Here is a 21,701-nt window from a genome sequence, read left to right as displayed (position 1 = left end):
CACCATGCCCTGTGCCAGGACCACACCTTAGGCCCTCCAGTTTCTTCTGCTCCTGGGGACACGAGCAGCCAGAGCTGACTTTCTAGTTCTTTTGCTGCCACTAGATAAGCTTTTATTCTTGGTGGTGGTGACTCTCCTGACTTTGTGGATAAAATGACCACGAGGAGTGTGTAGACCTTGTCCCAACATCAAGTGGCATTGCAGCTTTTGTTTCCTCAGGAGCCACTCCCCCTCCCACCAGTAAGAACCCCCAAGATCATGTCACTTTGAAGGCTTCGATGATGAGCAGGTGGCATGACAAAATAAATACACACCTGGGCCACAGTGATTGGTTGCAGGCAGACCCATGACCATAGCCAGGCCAAGGAGACCTGACGATGGACTTGGGGGAAGAGAGATGTTCTCTCTCTGTTGGGTGTGAAGCTGGGTTAAGCCTGGAAAGGCCAGGAGTCACCGCGGGGAGGGTTTGCTCAAGAAGGAAGTCAACGCATGCTCTTCTCTGTTGTTGCTGGGGTTTTGTGGTGGTGATTCTTTTCTTCCGGTTTTCTGCTTAAGCCAGTTTGATTCGAGTTTTCTGTCACTTGCAACCGAAAGCATAATAACCAATAGCAACACCGATGGATGAAGTACAGGAGAGGAAACTGCCTCTAGCCCCATGTGGCTTTGGTCAGGGCTCTTAACATCTAAAACAAAGGCAGTGGAGACGTGATGCACACATCTGGGCTCTGGGCAGAGCACACCAACTTTGCTTTGCCTTCACCTTCCTTTCCACGGAATTCTCCTTCAAAGCCCAGTTCAAACCTCCAGGAAGCCTGCCCTTCTGTCCCCAGCCCTTGGGGACACATCCTGCTTTGAATTCCTGCAACATTTACCTGTCTGCGCCACTCACTGTTCTTATACCAGCTTGATATTTTGGGGTCACGGTCCATGCATATGTGCTGTGTCTCGCCACCCAAAACTCCTAAGAGTAGCTAAGCACGTTACCAAATCCCAGGCACTGCGCTAAGAAACCCATTATATGCAAATTGCTATAGATGCTCACAGCCATCCTGCAAGTTGGTATCTCATTATCCCCGTTCGAAAGACGAGGAAGGGCAGCTCAAAGAAAAGAAGTCACCTGCCAGAGCTCACCCAGCCAGATGTGCGAAGACGGGGATTCTTTAAGATGATCAACTTCTAGGTCATACCACGCTGCTCTGCAGACACACACCCTCAGCCCAATGGTGCCTTTATCGCGCATCGATTCCTCACAAACATCTGCTGATGGAGTCATCTGTTGTGAGAGGATTTCAGGAAGGCGCAGGTCAGGCAAAAGGAAAGACCAGTGGCATTTGGGGCTGCCTCTCTGGGCAGCCCAGGTCTGCGAGTGGAGGAGTAACTCCCTGCTGAGGCTCCCCCTTGTCCCCCACTCCCACCCATCTGCTCTGCCCAGCTCCATTCCCTGCACAGAGCCCCATTCACTACCTGGCCAGGAGGTGAGGCATCCTTCCCATCCTTCCTGACACACGTCTCAGACGCCGTGACGGCATCACAGCCGGCTAACAGAGGAGCAGTTCTCCCCTGGAACAGAAGAAATTCAGTCCCATCAAGAGCTCACACTGTCAATCCGGGACCCAAACAACCCATCCCCCATTAGCCAAACCCTGAGCTGGACCCCAGCGTTAATTGTGTTACCAAGCAATGAAACAAACAAAAGTGTTTTATTCCCAGAAAAAAAAAATAGCAGACCAGTTTGAACCTGAGCTTAACCTGTATATTTTCAAAGACTACTGAACAGGTACAAAAATCAGACATCAAAATGTTGTGTGAATGAAACCAATACTCATCCAATCCAAGTCCTTGATTCAAATCAAGAAGGAAGGAGCATTTTACCTCCCCGTGTGGCTCCATGGGGTGTGTAATAGTGTTCTCGGGAGCTTTGTGTGAAGAATAGAGGCTGGCTTCTTTTAAATGTGGTTTTTAAAAATGTTATTTTATTTTAACCTTCCATAAGGATGAATCAGAAATTTTCAGAGCATTCAGTTCCCCTTGTATTGACAAAAGCATTTCAAGATGGATCCATTGTAATAGCAACGCGTAAAAGCCTCAGGGAAGAGGACAGAGCCTTGAGTCCTAGGTCCAATTGCCCAGGTGACCTCAGGCACCTTACTCTGAAGCTGTGGTCACCAGAGGCCAAGGGCAGGCTCTTGAACAGCCTGACTCAGCTCACCTGATGCTGGGCATAGAGGGGCCCCTTGGGCGTGTCGCCTTTTGGAAGGCCTGACCCACACGAAAGCATCTGATTCCAGATCTCATGCACCAGAGGAGAGCACACTGGGCCAGCTGGACTGTCCCGTCCTCATTCCATCCCAGCCTCTGGACAAGCTGCTTACCGGGTCCCAGAGCAGCAGCCAAGAGGCTGAGAGCCCCCCCAGCCATAAACACACGCAGACCATACCAGTCCTAGGGCCTGGAGAAAGAGAATGCCGTGCAGAGGATGGGGAGCTGACGCCACTACCGACAGCTCGATGCACCACCACAGCATAAACAAGTGAAAATGGTCGTTCCATTGACCAAAGATCAATTACTCCTGTTTTATAAAGACCAAGGGCATCCAAATGGCTAACAGTAGTTACTCTGGGGTATAGGAATGGAGAGCAGGAGACGGAACCCTGCTTTCCATTTTACACTCGTATCCATCATTTGGACCCTTCATAAGGAGCATGTATGCACTGCATCTATAGCATTTAAAATCGAGGCTAAACGCTAAGCATATGACAGAGGCAGAAACCACAGAGGGAAAGACTGATGGACTCCACTGCACAAAATTGAAAAACTTATGTGTAAAAAAAGAGAAATTACCTTAAATTATATTAGGAGAGGAAAGTATTTACCATATTAATGATAGTAAATATTTACTATCTTAACATATAAAAAGCACTTGGGGAAAAACCACACTGTAATAAAAATGAGCAAAAGACATAAATAAGCAATTCATGAAAGAAGAAATACAAGTGGCTAATAAATATAAAATTTGCATCCCCGCTAATAATTGAGGACACACAATGAAAAGTCAGATAACATTTTTGCCTATCAAACTAGCAAATATGTATCCAAAAAAATTTATAATACTTATTGATAAGAGGACAGACAGGTAAAGAACCTCATACACTGTCCATAGGAGGGTAAACTAGTAAAACCTTTTTGGAAGGCAATATTGCAAAGTCTATTAATAATTTTTAAAATATGCATAAACTTTGACATAGCTAATCCACTTTTAAGCATTTATCACTAAGGAAAATCATCATGGCCAAAGATACATGCATTTGGATGTCCAGTGAAGCATTGTTTATAAAAGCAAAAAGTTGGAAATAGCCTCACTGTCCAAACAATGAACAACTGGTTTAATGTATTATGGCATTATACACAGGGAATAACTATGCGGATATTAAAATGATGATAGAGAAAAATACGAAACAACATGGAAACGTTCATGATATATGAAGTGAAAAACACTGTTTACAAATGATTTGTACAATATGAACCCACTTTTATAAATAAATATAGCTATATATCCACATTGGATTTTTAAATATCTGATCATAGGCTATTTAAATTTTCTCCTTTCTGCATTTTTTGGAATTAAAAATCTGTATTTTTTAAATAAAAAAAACCCAGTGCCGAAACGCATCCAAGAATCATTTTCAGGTAATCAATTAGGAAGCAAACATCTTTAACTCAACAAGTTAAGAACCAAAGACATATCAAATAAGATAAAGTAGTATCAATTGTTCCAAATAACCCCTCCAATTAATCTTCTACGTCTTTTTTTATAAGACCACAGAATCTGAGTTCATACAGATGAGGTCATTGCGTTGCAAAACTTGTTGGACGAAGACAACATTCTAAAGTCATAACCTACGCTTACCCACAGGAAAGAAGACAAGAAGCTTGCTCCCTTATTTTCTTAGAAGAAAACGACTGCATCTTGAAAACTCAAGGTGGAAAGGCTGAAGCCAGACTTCATGGGTTCTAGGACCAGGATGGTTTTGTTCTCCAATAACATTGCTTCATGCCAGTGTGAAATTCAGATTTTCAGAGAAAGAAAGAGGTATACTTAAAGAGAAAATGCTGTTTGCAAGCTGCAAAATGCTGCTGTGCAATGCTAAGAAAAGAGATAAAATAACAACGAGGGAGAATTAGAGATCCTCAGTGCCCTGCCTAACTCTTCTGATGCTAGAACACACACACACACACACACACACACACACACACACACACACATATGCCTGGCACATAGAAGTTGCTCAGTAAATACGGACTGGCTAATGTTGGAGGTGAATTTCACTAGTATTACATCTCCTATTTGACCACACATCCTTAGCCAGAAATATCTTCCCTCTCACTGCAAGCCAGCACAAAACATTTAGGCTACAGAACTAAGACTTTCAGGACAATACAACATTGCAATTAAGGGGAAAGTTAGACATAAGAGAAAGTGTAAGCAGGATGCTAATGGATTAATCCACTAACATCCCTTCTCCACTGTCTCTAAGGAGATCCTCCTACGCAGGTGCTAACTTCCAGAAATTGCAATTGGCAAATCCATTCATACTCCTTGTCAGACACATCCACGTGCTGGAAAGAAGGTCTCCTTAGTTCATGCAAGGCTTTGGGGCAAGTCAGGAAGACACTGTTTTCATTCATATGTGAATTTCTATTGTAATCCTTTTTATTATTGTTATTGGATGTAACTGCTTTACAATGCCGTGTTAGTTTCTGCCGTACAATGAAGTGAATCAGCCCCTCCCTCTTGGACCTCCCTCCCACCCCGCCACCCCATGCCCCCCATCTAGGTCGTCACAGAGCACCAAGCTGAGTTCCTGTGCTTCATAGCATGTTCCCACTAACTATCTATTTTACGCATGGTAGTGAATGAACGACTGTCCACACTCCAGACTCACAACATCCCCTATTATTGTATTATTGATCTTTCCCCGAATCCAGACAACAGCTCCGTTTGATCTTCGACCCAACGTGTAGAAAGAATTTCATTTCTAACATATCATTTTTTTACGAATAATGGGACTGTAAAAGAAATTTATCTTCACTGGCTTTTAACCACCCTGGGGATGGCTTTCCACTGTTTGCGCATTTCCTACCAACCAAATCGCAGATTGTTCAGACCACGGCTGAGCACAGCACATCACCTAGCTTGGAAATGATCTGCGGCAAAACCTCTCTTAACCATAATACTCGTAGAAGGGGGTGTTCTCTTTTCATTTAGAGTCCTGCTTGGCAGAAAGCTAAAGAGAAAATTTCCCAAGGGGAAGTTTTTGCACACAAGGTGGGTTTCAGAAGGTCTTTGGAGGGGATCAGATGAAAGTTTCTCCAATGTAAAGATGTTAAGACACTGTAGCCAGTAAATGTTTGCTGAATGGGATTATCCTAGTCTATTAAAGGTCTTAGTCTTGAGCAATGGTATAAAGGAAAAGGACAGAGAAAGGCCTTATGTCCAGAGCAGAGGGAGGACACTCAAAATCAGACTGACATCAGAAAGTCAAAATTCATCCACATCACTGTCCCAAGTCGGCATGCCCATATTTAGTGATCAGACTGGTTTGGTAAGTAAACAATCATTGATTGTAAACTGTTTAAAAATCATTTTACTGAAAGAATAGGGTTTGTTGTATACATGTTCTTTGTCAAACCCATGATGCTTGCCATTTTTGGCTGGAAATCTGGTTTATGCTATTTATACAGAGATTTATGTAACTTTCAGATGACTTTTGTATATATTTGTGTGTGTCTGCTCCCTCTTGTTTTGCATATGGCCAGCACTGAATATATGTTTGCTGCAGAAAGAGATAAATGAATGGCTGCCTCTGGAAAGCAAACATTTCCAAACAGTTGGCCACAAAACTGGGGGAAATGCTGATGATCTGATAGGCTATGAACCTGATCCACTCTCATACAACCTGAAGGATCCCATCTGGAAACATCCCTTCAAGAAGACCAAAAAAAGACATAAACAAAGCAGAAAAAGAAGTGGACCCACTGAGGAGTTTCAGAAATTGGGAATAACGTTCAATTTCTTCCAGCTCATATCTAGAAGTTTCCCCGAAGCTCTCCCCAACCCCACCCTGCGCTCCGTGGGCGGCCCGAGTGAATGGGTCAGCCCTTCACTGACACATCAAGCCCAGGACTGTGGTGATCCAGGGCCGGGCCATAGAATAACCACTGACTCTTCTCTGCCCGATTCTCATCACATCTCAGGGATGACACCCCAGATCCACGGAGGATTAGTGGAAGGATGTGTGGCAGTCCATGGAGACTGGAGAGCTGGATTTCCCATGGTGATAGGCAGGCTCATCATTGAACAGATGCAAGATCATTTTAGGTGGGGCTTAGTTGCATATTTACTGTTAAAGCATATTACTTAGTTGCCCATTACTGTTAAAGCAATTATAAATTGCTTTATATTATTAATTTACATTCTCTAGGAAAATTATAGCCAATCCAGGAAACGCTGCTTCAGAAGAGTGCCATCCAAGGTGACACCCCACAAGCATTCCTTTCAAAAATGAGTTTGAGGCCAAGGTGCAGCTGGGGAACAAGACCGTGCAGCTCTAGCTTTGGGGCTTTGAGGTCTTTTTTGTTTTCAGTCCGCCCCCTCCACGGGACTCCCAAGATCCTACAGACAGCACAGAGCTAAGCCGTTCCATAGGTTCTGGAAACACTGCAAACCATAGAGGTATAAGTGCAGCAGCCCATGAAAGGTTCCAAGAGTGTTTACAGTTTACAAAAATAGCCCTTTTACCTTGGTTTCACCTTTGTTCACATCTTGCATATTATTATCCCACAGGACACACCTTGCAGGCAACTGCTTCACATTTTCCAAATTTTACTTTTGGGTAAAATCTGACCATGAAAAAGCTGAATGTTTGGGCCAGAGTGTCTGGGGTTCTTGTACCATCATTTTTATTGGATGGGCCTTGCTTACATGGTATCTGCCTCCACGGAGGGATTTTTCTGGTGAGGCATGTACAACTCACCCTTCCGTGTATGGCGGCACTGGGGTCAGGAAGTCCTCAACTTCATCACACAGTGTTTCCTCCATGAAAACGTAGGGAAGAAAGCAGCCCAGCCTCAGTTCCAGTTAAGTACCGTGCTTCTGCTAAGCAAGCTGACATAGGTTCAGCTGATGGACAGTGTGAATCCCCTTGTGGCTCTTATTTCCCTCTTTGCTTTGGCCGCCACTAAGCTCCCAGCCAAACCTGTAGTCCACCTTCAGAAACTGCGCAGGACTTTAAAGCTCAAATGTCTTTGCACAAGTCTACCTCAGATACGTTCCTGTTGCCTTACCCTCGCTTCTCTTCACTCTTGCATCCTTATTTACATAGGTTGTCCTGCTGTTTTCTATGTGTTTGCTACAAGGTGCCCTAGATGGAGGAGGGGTGGATTCATAGATGTTTTGGCCCTCCTTTCACTCCATGAAGACAGAGCAGGGAAGAGCATCTGGGCCACAGGATGGGAAAGGCCTGTCTGCATATAGGAAAACAAACATCCTGTTTGTTCCATTTTGCATTTTTACGGGGTTTGCTTTTTATACTTTTGGTAGATTGTGGTTTTCTGAAATTATTTGTTTGGGTGTGAATCACTGAAAGTGGTGTTTGCACATTGCTTGTCTATTTTAGCTTTAAAAAAAAATGCTTGAGTACTTAAAGCCTGGGTCTATATGTAGCCCACCTGCCCTCCAAATAAAAAAAGTCTGGCTACTTCTCTGAAAATCTCAGAAGCCAATCTGGTCCCTCTTCCCTACTCTCAGCTGATGGCAACATCTGACACAACTGGATGGTGGTTCACAGGCTGAGGCCAGCATCTTCCTGGCCTTCCATTCTCACCAGAACCCTTACTGCAATCTCCCAGCAACAGTAGCATTTTTACTATTTATGTACTATTGCATATACATATGAAGGAAGACATTCTAATCTTTTATGGCATCAATAGACTAGTATTTCCTTACAGATACAGTGCTTGGTTCCTTGCATGAATAATGGTGAGTATAGTTCTCTCCATTTACCAGCTAGTAAATCCAGACTCGGAGAGGTCAGGAACTTGAGTTTGCATTTCATCCTTCTGTCAATCCCTCAGGAAGTGATGGGGAAGTTGGGAAGAGTGAGAAACTAAAAATTTAGCTCAGAATTCAAGGAGCTCGGGCAGAAAGGCAGCCTGAAATTAAATCATGGAATATTTCTTCAATGTCCTGCCCCCTCATTCTTTAGCTCCCCTCTTCCATTCTAAAAACCCTCTTTCTACTTCATTTTCCTTCCCCAGAAATCTGCCAAGAGGCCTCTACTGTTACTCCTCTCCACTCGCTCCAGACCTCCTAATACTTCTTTCTCTCCCAGCCCCAGTCCCTGTCCTTCCTTTCCATCCTCTGCTTCAAGGTCAAGGGCCCTGGGGGAGTGGGGGGGAGAGGAATGTGATAGATTAATTCACTCTAAGTCTACTACAATGGTCCTTTCTCATTTTTTCCTAATATTATTTTATTTTACTTTAAATTTTATCGGAGTATAGTTGATTTACAGTGTTAGGTTAGTTTCAAGTGTACAGCAAAGTGATTCAGTTATACATATATATAAATTCATTCTTTTTCAGATTATTTATCCATATAGATTACAGAAAAAACAACCCAGTCAAAAAATGGGCAGAAGATCTACATAGACATTTCTCCAAAGAAGACGTACAATGTCCTTTTCTTAATGTATTCCTTCTCTCTGAAAGAGTTACATTTTTTTTTAATAGATCTGTTTTATTTATTTTTTGGCTGCGTTGGGTCTTCATTGCTGCATGCTGGCTGCGTTGGGTCTTCATTGCTGCATGCAGGCTTTCTCTAGTTGCGGTGAGCGGGGGCTACTCTTCCTTGCGGTGCGCGGGCTTCTTACTGCGGTGGCTCCTCTTGTTGCGGAGCACGGGCTCCAGGTGCGCGGGCTTCAGCAGTTGTGGCACGTGGGCTCAGTAGTTGTGGCTCGCGGGTTCTAGAGCGCAGGCTCAGTAGTTTTGGTGCACGGGCTTAGTTGCTCCGTGGCATGTGGGATCTTCGCGGACCAGGGCTCGAACCCGTGTCCCCTGCATTGGCAGGCAGATTCCCAACCACTGCGCCACCAGGGAAGCCCCAAGAGTTGCATTTGTAAAAGAGATCACAGCACCCACACCTTGACGCAAAGGAGTATAATTTCTCACGCCAGGAATTCAGGCAGTAAGCAGGAAATTGGGGAAATATTCCAAGTTGAAGCAGGCTTCCAGGCACCCTGACTCCCCTTGCCATGGGAAAGCCCAAGGCCCCATATGGCAGTGTGGTAAAAGACGAAGCCCAGGGCTTCCCTGGTGGTGCAGTGGTTGAGGGTCCGCCTGCCGATGCAGGGGACACGGGTTCATGCCCCGGTCCGGGAAGATCCCACATGCCGCGGAGCGGCTGGGCCCGTGAGCCATGGCCGCTGAGCCTGCGCGTCCGGAGCCTGTGCTCCGCAACGGGAGAGGCCACAACAGTGAGACGCCTGCGTACTGCAAAAAAAAAAAAAAGACGAAGCCCATCCCCATGTCCTCCACCCGGCTCCCAGTTACCTTTTACGGTTAGCCTGTGACAAAGGACAGAGACATCACAGACGGGGAAGGGCCCGGGGATGGGGCAGAAGCTCAGGACTGCAGGGGTCACAGCCCAGAGGAGCTGCCCTCACTGGCCCACCTGAGCCACACTGGGCCAGACCCAATTATTCATCCTTCACCGAGAACCAGATCTACTGCTAGGAGGCAACTCACCAAAAGGCCTGGCTCCCCCATCGGATCCCTGGGGCTCAGAGAGTCCTCTGAGCCTCCTGGTTTCCTTGCTGGTGAGTTTCTTGTAAGCAGCCTCAGCGCGGGACTCCAAACTGCCCCACCCCCTAGTGGAGAGAGGCGAGCCGTGCACCTCCCGCCCGGCTCCTGCCAAGACCGGGCAGCCTCCACCAGCTGGGTTCAGCCAGCCAGTGCAGAACGGAGCGGGAGGCCCCACCGGGCACATCTGTTCTTCCTCGGGACTCCCCTGAGGGTCTCTGATGGCCTACACTCAAAGTTTTTCTGGCCTACCCAGTCCACGCCAAGTCTTAGACTGTGAGAGGTGAAATATGTGAAAAAAAATGGAAAAATGTGTCCGCGCACTCACACTCTCAATGGGAATACAAGGAGTTATGGGACCAGACACTGGGCGGCTTTATTCTTCCCTAATCAGCCAGATGTTTGGCCTGGCCTGGAGTGCACAGACCCAATAAAACGCTGCAGGCCCCGCTCAAGTTAAATCACCTCGCTCAGAGGCCCACGTCAGGCTGCCCTGTGGCCCCAACAGTTCCGAGGCCTCAAGGAGGAAAATCACTCTCCCAGGCCGACAGCCAGCTCGACACCCCATCTCTGGAGCTTGCCTCTGACACATTTGACATGGGGAGGACTTCTGTGTTTGCTTTAGGGGGTTGTTTTTAGTTTGTTTGTTGCTTTTCCATAAATTGACCAAGTGTAAGAAAATTCCATTTAGAATTCCTTAGCTAGATGAACATTTGTGCTCCATGACTCACTCTCATATAGCGTTTCAAGGAAAGGTGACTGGGAGTAGGGCAAGACGCAGCCTGTCCCACAGAGAGGAGGGGCACAAGAGAACATTCCAGGTATTCGACAGGTCGCCTGTCCCTTCCACACACAGCATCAGTCTGAGCAGCGAGGCGGAAAGGTAAATAATTCCCCCAGACTTGGCCCTCCAGAAGCTCCCCCAAGTCTAGTGAGGGAGATAGAAGGGGGGTGGGAAAGTACCGAATTTATCACTTGCCCTGGTGGAGGAATGAACTACGTGGTGAGGCAGCTCAGAGGAGGTGGCATTTTCTTCGAGTGTTGAGGGACGAGCCAAAGAAATGCCCTCCTCGGGGTTTTTTTTAGAGGCATCCTCATCCTTCCACAAATATCCCTAACTGACTCAGTGCTAGAAGGCAGGCCAAGATGAAGCTTTTGATCCCAGGGGTCCCTAGAGGCTGCGGCTGACTCGTGTGCCCGCTTCCAAAGTCCACTTCCCCTGGATCAGGGAGAATTATGAGGCAAACAATGGAGCCAGTAGAGAGAAGGAAGATGGCTGCAGGGAGATTGCACTCTGTCATGTCCTCACCCCTCTACAATCATGCCTTTCTTGCCAGACACTGTGGTCCAGCTCCCAGATGTTTTGGGGGGGTCTCTAGAATATTTTTTTAATTAGTGCCAGCATTTAATAGTTGGACTACTTCATGTAAAAATTATCTTGAACTTTTCTCTTCTCTGAAAGAAATTGGAAGACATGGTGACACTAGGTGCATATTCTGGCAGGGCAGCTCTAGGCTGAGTAGGAGCTGCCCCCGTCAGAGGGCACATGCACCAGTTAGCCTTTGCTGCGTAAGAAACCACCCCAAAGCTTAGTGGCTTAAAACAATCATTTATTAGCTACCATTCTGGATGTCATCAGTTTGGCCTAGGCTCAGCTAGAATTTCTTTAGTTGGTCTCATCTAGGCTCACGTATATGGCTACAATCAGAGGCTGACAGGTGTTGGATGGGATACCTCAATTGTCTTCCACATGGCCTGTCCAGCAGGCTAGTTCGGTGCTCCTCCATCGGCAAGAGAGGGCAAGCTTCAATAGGCAAGCATTTTGCAAGCCTCTGACTACATGCCTTTTATTAATGTCCAGTTGGTTAAAGCAAGCCACAAGATCAACGAGATTCAAGGGTTAGGGAAATAGATTTCACCTCTTGATAGGAGGAGCTACAAAGAATGTACCGTTATTTTTTTCATGAGCTCTCCAGTTCATCAGGACCCCAACCTTGCAGAAACTGTGGGTCTGTTGCCATTTCTCCTTGAACTTGAGCTGCTGGTTTTCTTACACCTGATCTTCCTCAAAACCTCACTCTACCTGGAGCCCTGCAGGTATCCAAGTTAAGGAACTAAACTTAGAACTCCAATCTTTTGACTTGGCTCAGAACAAGCATGCCTGACCCCTCCACTCATGCACATGGGAAAGTGAAATGGATTGGATGAAAATAAAACCTAGAAAGAGGATCCAAAGTAGGTGGCTCTACTCAGTGATGCCAAAGGAAGGTCAGGATGGCCAAGACCCCAGGTGGTGAAAGGCAAAGCAAGGAGAGAGCATCAGGAACCCTGAGACAGACCACAGTGTCTGGCAAGAAAGGCATGATGGTAGAGGGGTGAGGACATGACAGAGTGCAAGGTTTACAAGGCAGCCCCTTGAAGAACTCACGAAGAGGACAACCGCAGACAAGAAAAGAGGAGAAAACTCCTTTTCTGGAGTCAGTTCTCACCCAACTGGCTCTGCAGCAGAGCACTCAGAGGTGGCACAGAGCCAAGCGCGGCATGGCCAGGGAGGTGGTGATGCCCTACACTCTACCCTGCAGGGCTCGTAGGGAACCCAGAAGATTACAAAACAGGATTCTTGGGGGATAAAGCATAGTCTCAATGAGTAGACATTCCAGTACATAGTACAGAACATTTCCAGATGACGCAAGAGGATGGCCGGGGAGGGCTCAGTGCATGAGGGGAACAAGGGCAAGTTCTACCAGAACTAACGGGCAGCACCTGTTACAGTGCAAACCCCCTCTTTTCATGAGAATTGTTCAGCCTTTGTTCCCAGGGATACAAAAGTATGTCTGAAGTTAATAAATGTCTTAAAAGATGACACTAGAATTGACGTGCTAAAATACACATCGCACTGAAGGGCACATCACCCCTTACGCCATATTCTCAACAAAAATGAATGAATGTAATCAAGTCTTTACACTTCAATTCTAGGATACAGGAAATACAGGGGACAGACAAACAAGTAAAGCAACAGCATGAAGAAACACTCAGATATTCAAAATGTGGGACTTTTTACAACTCAATTGACCTATCTTGTCATGGTTATTTAAAAAGAAGGAGGGAAGCAGTAGACTGTTCTACGATGAGACTAAAGAGGTATGTCAAGCAAATGCAATGCGGGAATGCTGATCGGATTCTAATGCCTAAAAAACTAAAATCCCAGCCATAAAACACATTTGGGAGAATAACATGGATTGCATATTAATTGATATTATGATTACTATTAAATGATTGCATATGAATGATAATGTTTCTTTGGCATGATAATGCTATTGTGTATATGTAAAAGAGCCTTCTTAATATAGGAGACGCACGCTAGAGTATTTAAGGTTTGTGCCAGTTATGAAAATGCTGTGTCTTGACTCCAAACTCACCGTGCTATACTTGGCCTTGTGACGCTGGGTCTGGGACTCTGCAACCCACATGAAAGGATCTGCCAAAAGCGGGTGCTAGAGAGAGAGAGTATGCAAGGCTGGAGGAGGAAGAAGAGACTTGCTCCTTTCCATCTGCTTCCTGTTCCTCTTTTGCCCCCCAGCACTGCTTCTTCACCCCAGTAGCAGGACTTCTTTCCCACAGCAGCCACGAAATCCAGCCGCATAGAGACACCAGCACCCTCCAACCAGACCCCTCCTCAGAGGTTTGGGTCCCAGTGCCACGACTCAGAGACCAGCACTAGCTGAGCAGCCCCTCGGCTTCCGACAGGAGAGTCTCAGCGACAGGGAGCCTTCCTGTAGGTGTCTGGCTTAATAACCCCAATTTGTCCTTTATGCCACCAACCCAAAGGATGCTTCCTGAAACCGCCTCCACCGTGATTCCTTGGAGTTCTCATTTTATTCTTCTGGTCACCTAGCCAATGACTTTGTATCTAGTTAAGTCATTATAGTAAATTCTCTCCACTCAAACAGCAGGTGCAGTTTCTGTTTCCTGAATAGGTGAAGTGCCATGACGTTCGCAACATGCTTTAAAAAGATTCAGCCAAAAGGAAAAAATATCGATACAGAGATAGTGTATATAAGTATAGATATAACGTACACATACACGAACATATACTGAGACAAAGGAAAGAGAGACAAAAGTGTTGAATCTAGGTGGTGAGTACATGGGTGCTCATCATATTAGACCTTCACTTTTCTGTGAGTGTAAAATCTGTCACATTAGAAGTTTAAATAAAAGAAGAAGATAAGGAAAATAATACCTAACTCATGTTATAGCTATAAGAAGTAAGTTGAGATACCCATTAGGAAAAAAAAAAAATACTTTGCCATTTGCCCAAGTACATCTGCAGCCCCAAAGGCCATTTACCCCATGAAAAGTTCGGGTCTTGCTGGTCTGGCTCCTTTCCTGGACAGAGAAAGCACATGGATGTGCGAGCCGTAACCCAGTACCTGCCAAGAGCATCTGTACCTGCCGTCGCCCACAGAGGCCCCGACTTGACAGAATCCAGGGCAGGCGGGGGGTCTTTCACACGGGTCAAATCATTCCAGCAGAAAAGAATCTGTGCCTTTATCTGAGACAAAGAGGACATTTCAGAAACTTCCCTGAGAAATCACTTCAACCATTATGATCGTCCCCATCAGTTCCAAACCTCTGACCTAAACCCCTCATGCTCCAGACGAAGCCCCTTCTTTTTGCTCTTTCCTCCCACAGAAGCTCCTTTTTCTATGAAAGAAGGCGTCTCCTATACCTTATGAAGTGACCCTGCACCCATGTCTTAGCAGAATGCCATCAAAACCCTGTAACCAGCTTCATTGTTCTTTCTCTTTCTTTTCACGTGTTTTGGGTCCAGTCTCACTGAGATATAGTAGTTTAAGGTGTACAACATAATGATCTGATATATGTATATATTGCAAAATGATTCTCATAATAAGACATCATTATTTCTTAAACACTATCTTGCCTTTCCTCCAAGCCTCTGACCACTGAGCCACAATGAAAAGCTGGCCTCTCTTTTGGTCCTAATCACTATACCCCACATTGTGCTGGGCTTCCATCTGTTGTTTCCGGATAGAGGTTCGTTTGCTTAATACCTTTGGTCAATCAGTGTATATCCCACTGCAGGTCATTTCCCCAATATCCTTCCCTTTGTTGGCTCCACCCTCTACTGATTCAATTTTGGTAAACACAGCTGGTTTTACTGCCTTAAGGAAAACATTTGGCTACCTCAGTCCCATTAAATTTCACCCAGACAAGGAAGGTGTGTGTGAATTCTAATATGATCTTAAAATAGAAGGCCAGGGAGTCAACCGCCCATCTCTGGAGGCTCTTTGCAAAGCTTGTCGTGGAGATGACCACGAAAGAGGCAGTGCCAGGATGAAATAGCGAGCCCCACCCCAGGAAAGTGGGGTATCCAAAGTCTACGACCACTTGGCCCTAACTGCTCTGTGGTTGGCTCTGTTGTTTCCTATGTCTGAAACAGCCTCCCTGTCTTGCCTACCTCCTGAAAGCCTTCTCATCCAGTGAGGTCTGGCTCAACTGTTATAGCCCTCAAAGCTTTCTCTGCTTCCTCCAGTGAAATGACAGGTAGCCAATCGGCGAATAAACACATGAAAAGCTGTTCGTCCTCGCAATTAGGAAAATGAACATGAAGACAGTAAGACAACACTTTTCACCCCTCAGATTATATCGAAACAAAATGTTTGATAATACCAAGCATCAGAAAGGGTGTGGAAAAAGAAAGATTCTCATATCCTCTTTGTTGGGCTCTAAATTGGTGGAGCCTCTGTAGAGAAGAAATTGGAAATATCTAGTAACATCTTAAACATGCACACCTTAGAACAAGCAATTCTGCTTCTCATCACCCACCCTTGGAGAGAGACTCCTTGCACAAATGCACAAAGAGTGTGCACAAGAATGTTAACTGAGAGATATAGGAACAAACTGGAAGCAATCTAAACGTCCATCAACAGAGCAAGGAATAAACTATGGTGCGGCCGTTCTAAGAAATAGCGGGCAGCAGTCAAAAAGAACGTAGTAGAGAGAAGCAAGGAGATCCAGTAGAGATCTCAGTCTATGATACCATCCCCTACTAAAAGAAACCAGAGGTCCTTGGAGAAATGGATGGTTCCAGGACTGAGGCAGGGTAGGTACAAGATGAGCCTGGAACATTTTTGTAATGCCAGAAAGTAATGAAATACCAAAAAAAAGATGGGTACGTGTCACAAAGAACCAGGAAGGGGCTTCTACTGGCCAAATCTGGCCAAATCTTTGAGTCAATAATAAACAGATAGATAAACAAATGCATAGGGAGAAGGGAAGGCCCTAGCTTACAAGAGAAGGCCAAGCCTACTGGTATACATGGAGGGGTTGTTACAGCTAGCAAATCATCATTTTGCAGCCATCTCAACAGAGATTGGTTCAGGCAAGAATCATGAAGTGTGGGACTTCCCTGGTGGCACAGTGCACTGGACTCCACGCTCCCAATACAGGGGGCCCGGGTTCGATCCCTGGTCGGGGAACTAGATCCCACATGCGTGCCACAGCTAAGAGGTCGAATGTCACAACTAAGGAGCCCGTGAGCCATAGCTGAGCAGCCTGCCTGCCACAACCAAGACCCAGCGCAACTAAATCAATAAATAATTAATTAATTTTAAAAAGTTAAAAAAAAAATCATCAAGTGATGCTAAACCTGGGGGGGAATATTGACAAGGAGAAGGCTATTTGCACGGTCTTAAGTGCCTTCCAATAGACCGCATGATAGTTGCGGGGAACTATCAGGGGAAAAAAAGGGGGGAAAAAATAGTAGCTTTACAGCAGACAACTCAGACCACACCTTGCCCGGGTGATCAAAATTAGCATCACCAGCGAGGGGCAGATGAACACTGTGAGTGTGCAGATGTGGTCCCCTGAGAAGGACCCATCAACTATATAATATTCTGGCTGAAAATGCCTAACTTGAATCGAATCATCAATCTAATCATGAGAGAACATCAGGAAACCCCAAATAAGAAACAGCTCATTTCATAAAAAGCGACCGTATTCTTCAAAAGTGTCAATATCATAAAGTACAAAGAAAGACTGTAAAAATCGTTCCAAAAAAGACATGACAACTAAAGGCAATCTCTGATCCTAGACTGGATCCTAGATTGGAGGGGAAAATCCTACAAAGGACATTATTCAATTAATTGACAAAAATGGCATAAAGATGGTAGACTAGGTCAAAGTAGCACGTCAAATTTATATTTAGAGGAGTTGATAATTGCTATGCCTATTTAAAAGAATATCTTTACTTTTATGCAGTGAAGTATTTAGGGGAGCAGGGACATGAGGTACACTACTTACTTTCAAATGATTCAGAGAAGAAAATTATACTTTATCTATATAATAACATTAAATTATATATATAATGTGTGTCTATATAGTTATACTTACATAACTATATACATACATATAGTTACATACATATACATACATATACACTATATACATACATACTCTATACTTACATATGTATAACTATATACATACATATATATACACACATATATAACAAACGTGAAATCTGGAGAAAGGATATTTGAAGGTTCTTTGAACTATTCTTCTTCTTGCAACTTTTGTGTTTCAAAAGAAGTTGTTGCTTCAGCATAAAAAGTTGAAGAAAAGAATGATGTAGGTATACATACTAACATAGAAAGAGCTTCAAATATACTGTTGAATGAAAAAAGAAAATCTGCAAGATAATTCACTTAGTGTGATGGTTCCCATATTATATCCATTTGTACATAAGGTCTGGAGGAATACCTACCAAACTGATCACGTGGCTTACCTTTGGGGAAGAGACTAGGAGACCAGGGTAGCTGTTATAGAATAGCTCGCCTGCGATATTTTTATTTTTTAGAAGAGTTTATTTATGAATTGCTCATGCAATTAGAAATAACTTTTTTTTTTAAAGGCTAAAGTTGCCTTGCTGTCAGTTCCCACTGCTGACAAGGATCACAGCTCAGGTGTTCTGGGACAGTACTCATTTAAATATTTGAGCCCACTCTCACATATGACAGTCTCAGAAACTTTCCAGCTTTGGGGTTTAGGAAATCTGGTCAGGAAATGGCAGCGGCATGGAGTGTTTGGAAAGACCCTGGGCTTCAGACTCAAACCTGCCTCCATCTTTCCCATCTTTCACCGACGGTGAAATCTTAGGCAAGAGACAGTCCTCCAGGAACCTCAGTTCCCTTACCTGTACAAAGGGAAGAGAATGCTTCTAGAGCAGAGTGGCTGAGCTTTAGGTATGATGTACATAAGTTACGTGTCCTTAGCAGATGCACACAGAATGCCAAGCCCATCCCGGGGCTGGCACAGAGCATCTGTTTATTGTTATTCATTCTACCGTTTTTAGTGATTTGTTTGCTCTTCACTCTTCCTCTGTGAGCCCAGTGGCTCTTTAAGGAGGGGTCCATCCCTTATTCGTTCTCTGCTCCCAAATGTGCCCTCACAGAACACTCTGTAATTGGCACCTGACAAACACTGGTGGCAGGGTAAAAGAACCTTGGCACAGCAAATCTGGAGCAACATGGAAGTAGGCTGTGAGGCCTCAGGTTTACTTTACAATGATCAAATATAAGGAAACACGGCCTCTGAAGTCACCATGTAGAAATCTGTAAGTGCCAAGAAGATGAAGACGTGACCAATGACCCCACCCACGTGTTCCAGAGCAACAGAGGTGAAAGAGCAGTGTCAGCATTCCTCAAAGCCAGAGGTGTTATTTAGTAACAGGTATTATTTTTAAATGTTCTGTGGTCAAAAATGTTTAGAAATGCCAAATTAGACAAAACTAAACAGGCTTATTCACTGCAGGACTTATCAGCTCCTTTAATATACTAATGTGCATCATGAATATCCAACCGTGTAATTTGCATCATATTCCAGGCTTATTTGAGACTCCCTTTTTTTTTTTTTTTTTTTTTTTTAAGGATCTCAAGGTCTATATCCCATAAAACATGCTTTGGAAAATGCTGCTTAGAGCTGTTTCTCCACTGTCAGTGCCTGGTAAGAACAGTACTTAGTGGAAATTTAACAATGTAACTTGCCTACCTGACCCAAGAGGGCAAGGGAATTAACTAAGCCATGAGTTAACCAAGCCATTTTTAAAGGTCACTGTCAATTCCCCTCATATTCCTCCTGTTCCTTTGCCCTGCTGGTCCAGGGAACATGTGCAAAGAACCCTGACCAAGAAAAAAAAAAAAATCATGGTCATGACTCCCAAACGGAAAAGATAGACCGCAATATCATCATTCCAGTCCTTTCAGCTTCACTTAATCCTGTTCATTCCAGCCTAACCAAGAGTGGATAAGACAAATGGCTGAAATAGCAAGGATCTTGCACTACGGCCAAGTCATGGACCACAGGTAGAAATGCTTGTCCCTACACCAGCCGACTGGAATATTTAAGCAAATGTTCCATAGGATCAGGCTAAGAAGACCAAATGTCATACTCATGCTCACTATGACCTCAAAAAATAGGCCGTGTGACAGTCCAAATTGTCACCTTTTTATTCATTATCTCTGAGTAAGAGAAATCTGTTATGCTAGCCCATCCAGCATCTATGCCCCCCTTTTTGGGTAACAACACACTTTTTGGGGGGGAGTTGTTCTTCTTTTCTCCCTACCCACTCCCCATTGCATAGTCTTGGGGGGCCAGTTAATTCAGGCTCCCTGTGCTCCCCTGCCCAAGGAGTGGGTACTGGACCCATGATAGGGTCGATCAGATCCAGTTCACCCAGAAATTTCGAAGCTAGAGTAAAGCAATACAAGGCCAACAAAGGTTAGACTCTGATGGTTGGTAAAGCCCCAGAGACAGCATTTAAGTCCTGCTACCCAGGTCCCCAGAATTGTCCTGGGTCCCCTGCTTTGCAGGACTCAGGCACTCAGCTTTTCTTTTGATCCTCAGTGTGCCCGATGTCCTGCCGATAAATTCCCAGAGAGTTTCCGTTGCTTGCAGCTGAAGAACCTGGCCCAATACACTGAGCAAAACAACCTCGGCGAATTCCTACTTACCTTTCCTTTAACTGGACTTCAAATCTGAAAGTGACCTGAAAGCTTCCCTGACAGCCTAAACCTCCGAGTTTTGCACAAAAAGGTTACTGAGGCCACACAGACAGTGTCCTTCAGTTCACTAGTGATGGTCAGGTTTCCCACCTGCCTGTGTGTCCTGAGCAGATTTCCAAACAACTTCCATTTTCCACTTAGATACAACCTAAACTGCCCTGGGTAAAAGGTCTGAATTATGACTGTTTTTCCTCCCCTCCTGTGCCAAAACTGGTCCTCCACCACCACTTATCAAATGCTGCATGAGAGTGCGGGCATCCTTTAAATACTCCAGGGAGCCTTTGCATACCCCCCAAATGTTCACAGCCTGCCACTCAGCACAGCCTTTCGGCTCCATGTTCTGAAGGCTCCTGCATTCGGTAAGGAGCTCCAAGTTCTTGGGTTCTGGTTAGCGGCTCACCAGGGATCGCCACACCAAGCACGTTCTATTCTGAGTGTGGCCCCAGTATGTTTCATTTCATCAGCAAAGTACGAGTTTATTCTGGAGAGAGATGTTTTGGACACATTCATAGTAGCCAACGAGCAGTGCTTCCTTATATGCAGAACACAAAATCATCACATAAAAATCTGACCCAACTGCCAGTGTGGGGTTTAAAATAAACAAACTCACCCCGAAAATTACCTCTCTGGGCTGGCCAATTTTGCACCTCAGAATCACAGGCTGCAACAGTGGTACGGAGTCTGTAAAAATCAGACTGCGGTGATCTTTGCTTCTTCGCCGGAGCGACTGGGGACCAAAGCTTCCATTTTTCTCTGTTGAGCCGCAGGTCTTCACTGGTGGCTGGGCATACACTTCAAATCTGCACCCTTTGAAAAAGCGATGACAGAGGAGAGTTGGCCCAAGTTCTTCCCTGCAGTGCTGCACAGGACTTTCCCAGCAAGGGCAGGAAGGGAACCCAGACTTGCCTACGTTCTCCAAGGGAGTCGAGAAGCATGCTGCCCTGCCCATACCCAGCTGGTCAGCCCTGTGCCTTCTCTCTCACTTTCCCTCTGCTCTGCACATTCTTTGTTTCCTTCCTCATTTCAGGAAGCATTCTCCAAACCCCACCTACCTCTCCACCTCCCAACCTGAGTGAGGTGCCTGCAGGCCAGCCCACCCCACTGTGCTCCCCTCTGTAATAGAACTCCATCACGCGGCTCTTTCAGTGTCCATTCACGGTCCTGCTCCCCCACTGGATGACTGTGAGTTCCTCGAGAGCAAGGGGCGTATCTGTGTCCATGTCCCCAGTCCCCAGCAGGTGCTCAATGAACAGAACAGAGCTAAAGACACAGAAGCACCACAGACTCAATGATGATCACAGCTCCTGGCCCCAGGAGGAAGCAGCTCTGTCGATGGGTCACGCAGCTCTGCCTGAGCCAGACCCACCATGCCCAGGGAAGAGATGGCCTGGCCTCGCCATCCGTAGCTCTCCACACGGCCAGCATCCCCAAAGTATTAGGATGAGTGGGACCTCCAAGAGGCTGCGAGAGTAGCATCTGAGATGAAGGCATCCAGAACTAGGCAGCTAGCTGGGTTCAAATTCTGCCTCCACTACCCAATAGCTGTATGAACATGGGCAAGTTAGCCACTAGATGCCTTGATTTCCTTGTCTGAAAAGCGGGATAATTATAATACACCATCACAGGATTATTCCAAAGATAGGTGAATTAATCTCGCTAAAACACTTTGTGCCTTAACTATGTATTAGTTTTTTTGTTTGTTTATTTGTTTTTGCAGCACGCGGGCCTCTCACTGTTGTGGCCTCTCCCGCTGCGGAGCACAGG

At 45.3% G+C, this 21,701-nt stretch overlaps 1 long non-coding RNA gene across 1 annotated transcript in view; it reads right to left on the bottom strand.

The window, feature by feature from the left end:
* Positions 1 to 20,599: 20,599 nt before the first annotated feature.
* Positions 20,600 to 21,701, bottom strand: part of LOC114891634 — a 55,141-nt gene continuing 54,039 nt past the window's right edge. Inside the window, exon 4 of the long non-coding RNA XR_003792548.1 lies at positions 20,600 to 20,744. This is a non-coding gene — a long non-coding RNA (uncharacterized LOC114891634). The remainder of the gene's footprint in view (positions 20,745 to 21,701) is intronic.

The sequence above is a fragment of the Monodon monoceros genome, unplaced genomic scaffold, assembly GCF_005190385.1.
Source record: "Monodon monoceros isolate NGI ecotype Baffin Bay Population unplaced genomic scaffold, NGI_Narwhal_1 Super_Scaffold_12, whole genome shotgun sequence".
Lineage (NCBI taxonomy): Eukaryota > Metazoa > Chordata > Mammalia > Artiodactyla > Monodontidae > Monodon > Monodon monoceros.
The sequence above is the reverse complement of the archived record's forward strand: the minus strand, read 5'-3'. Positions and strand labels throughout refer to the sequence as shown.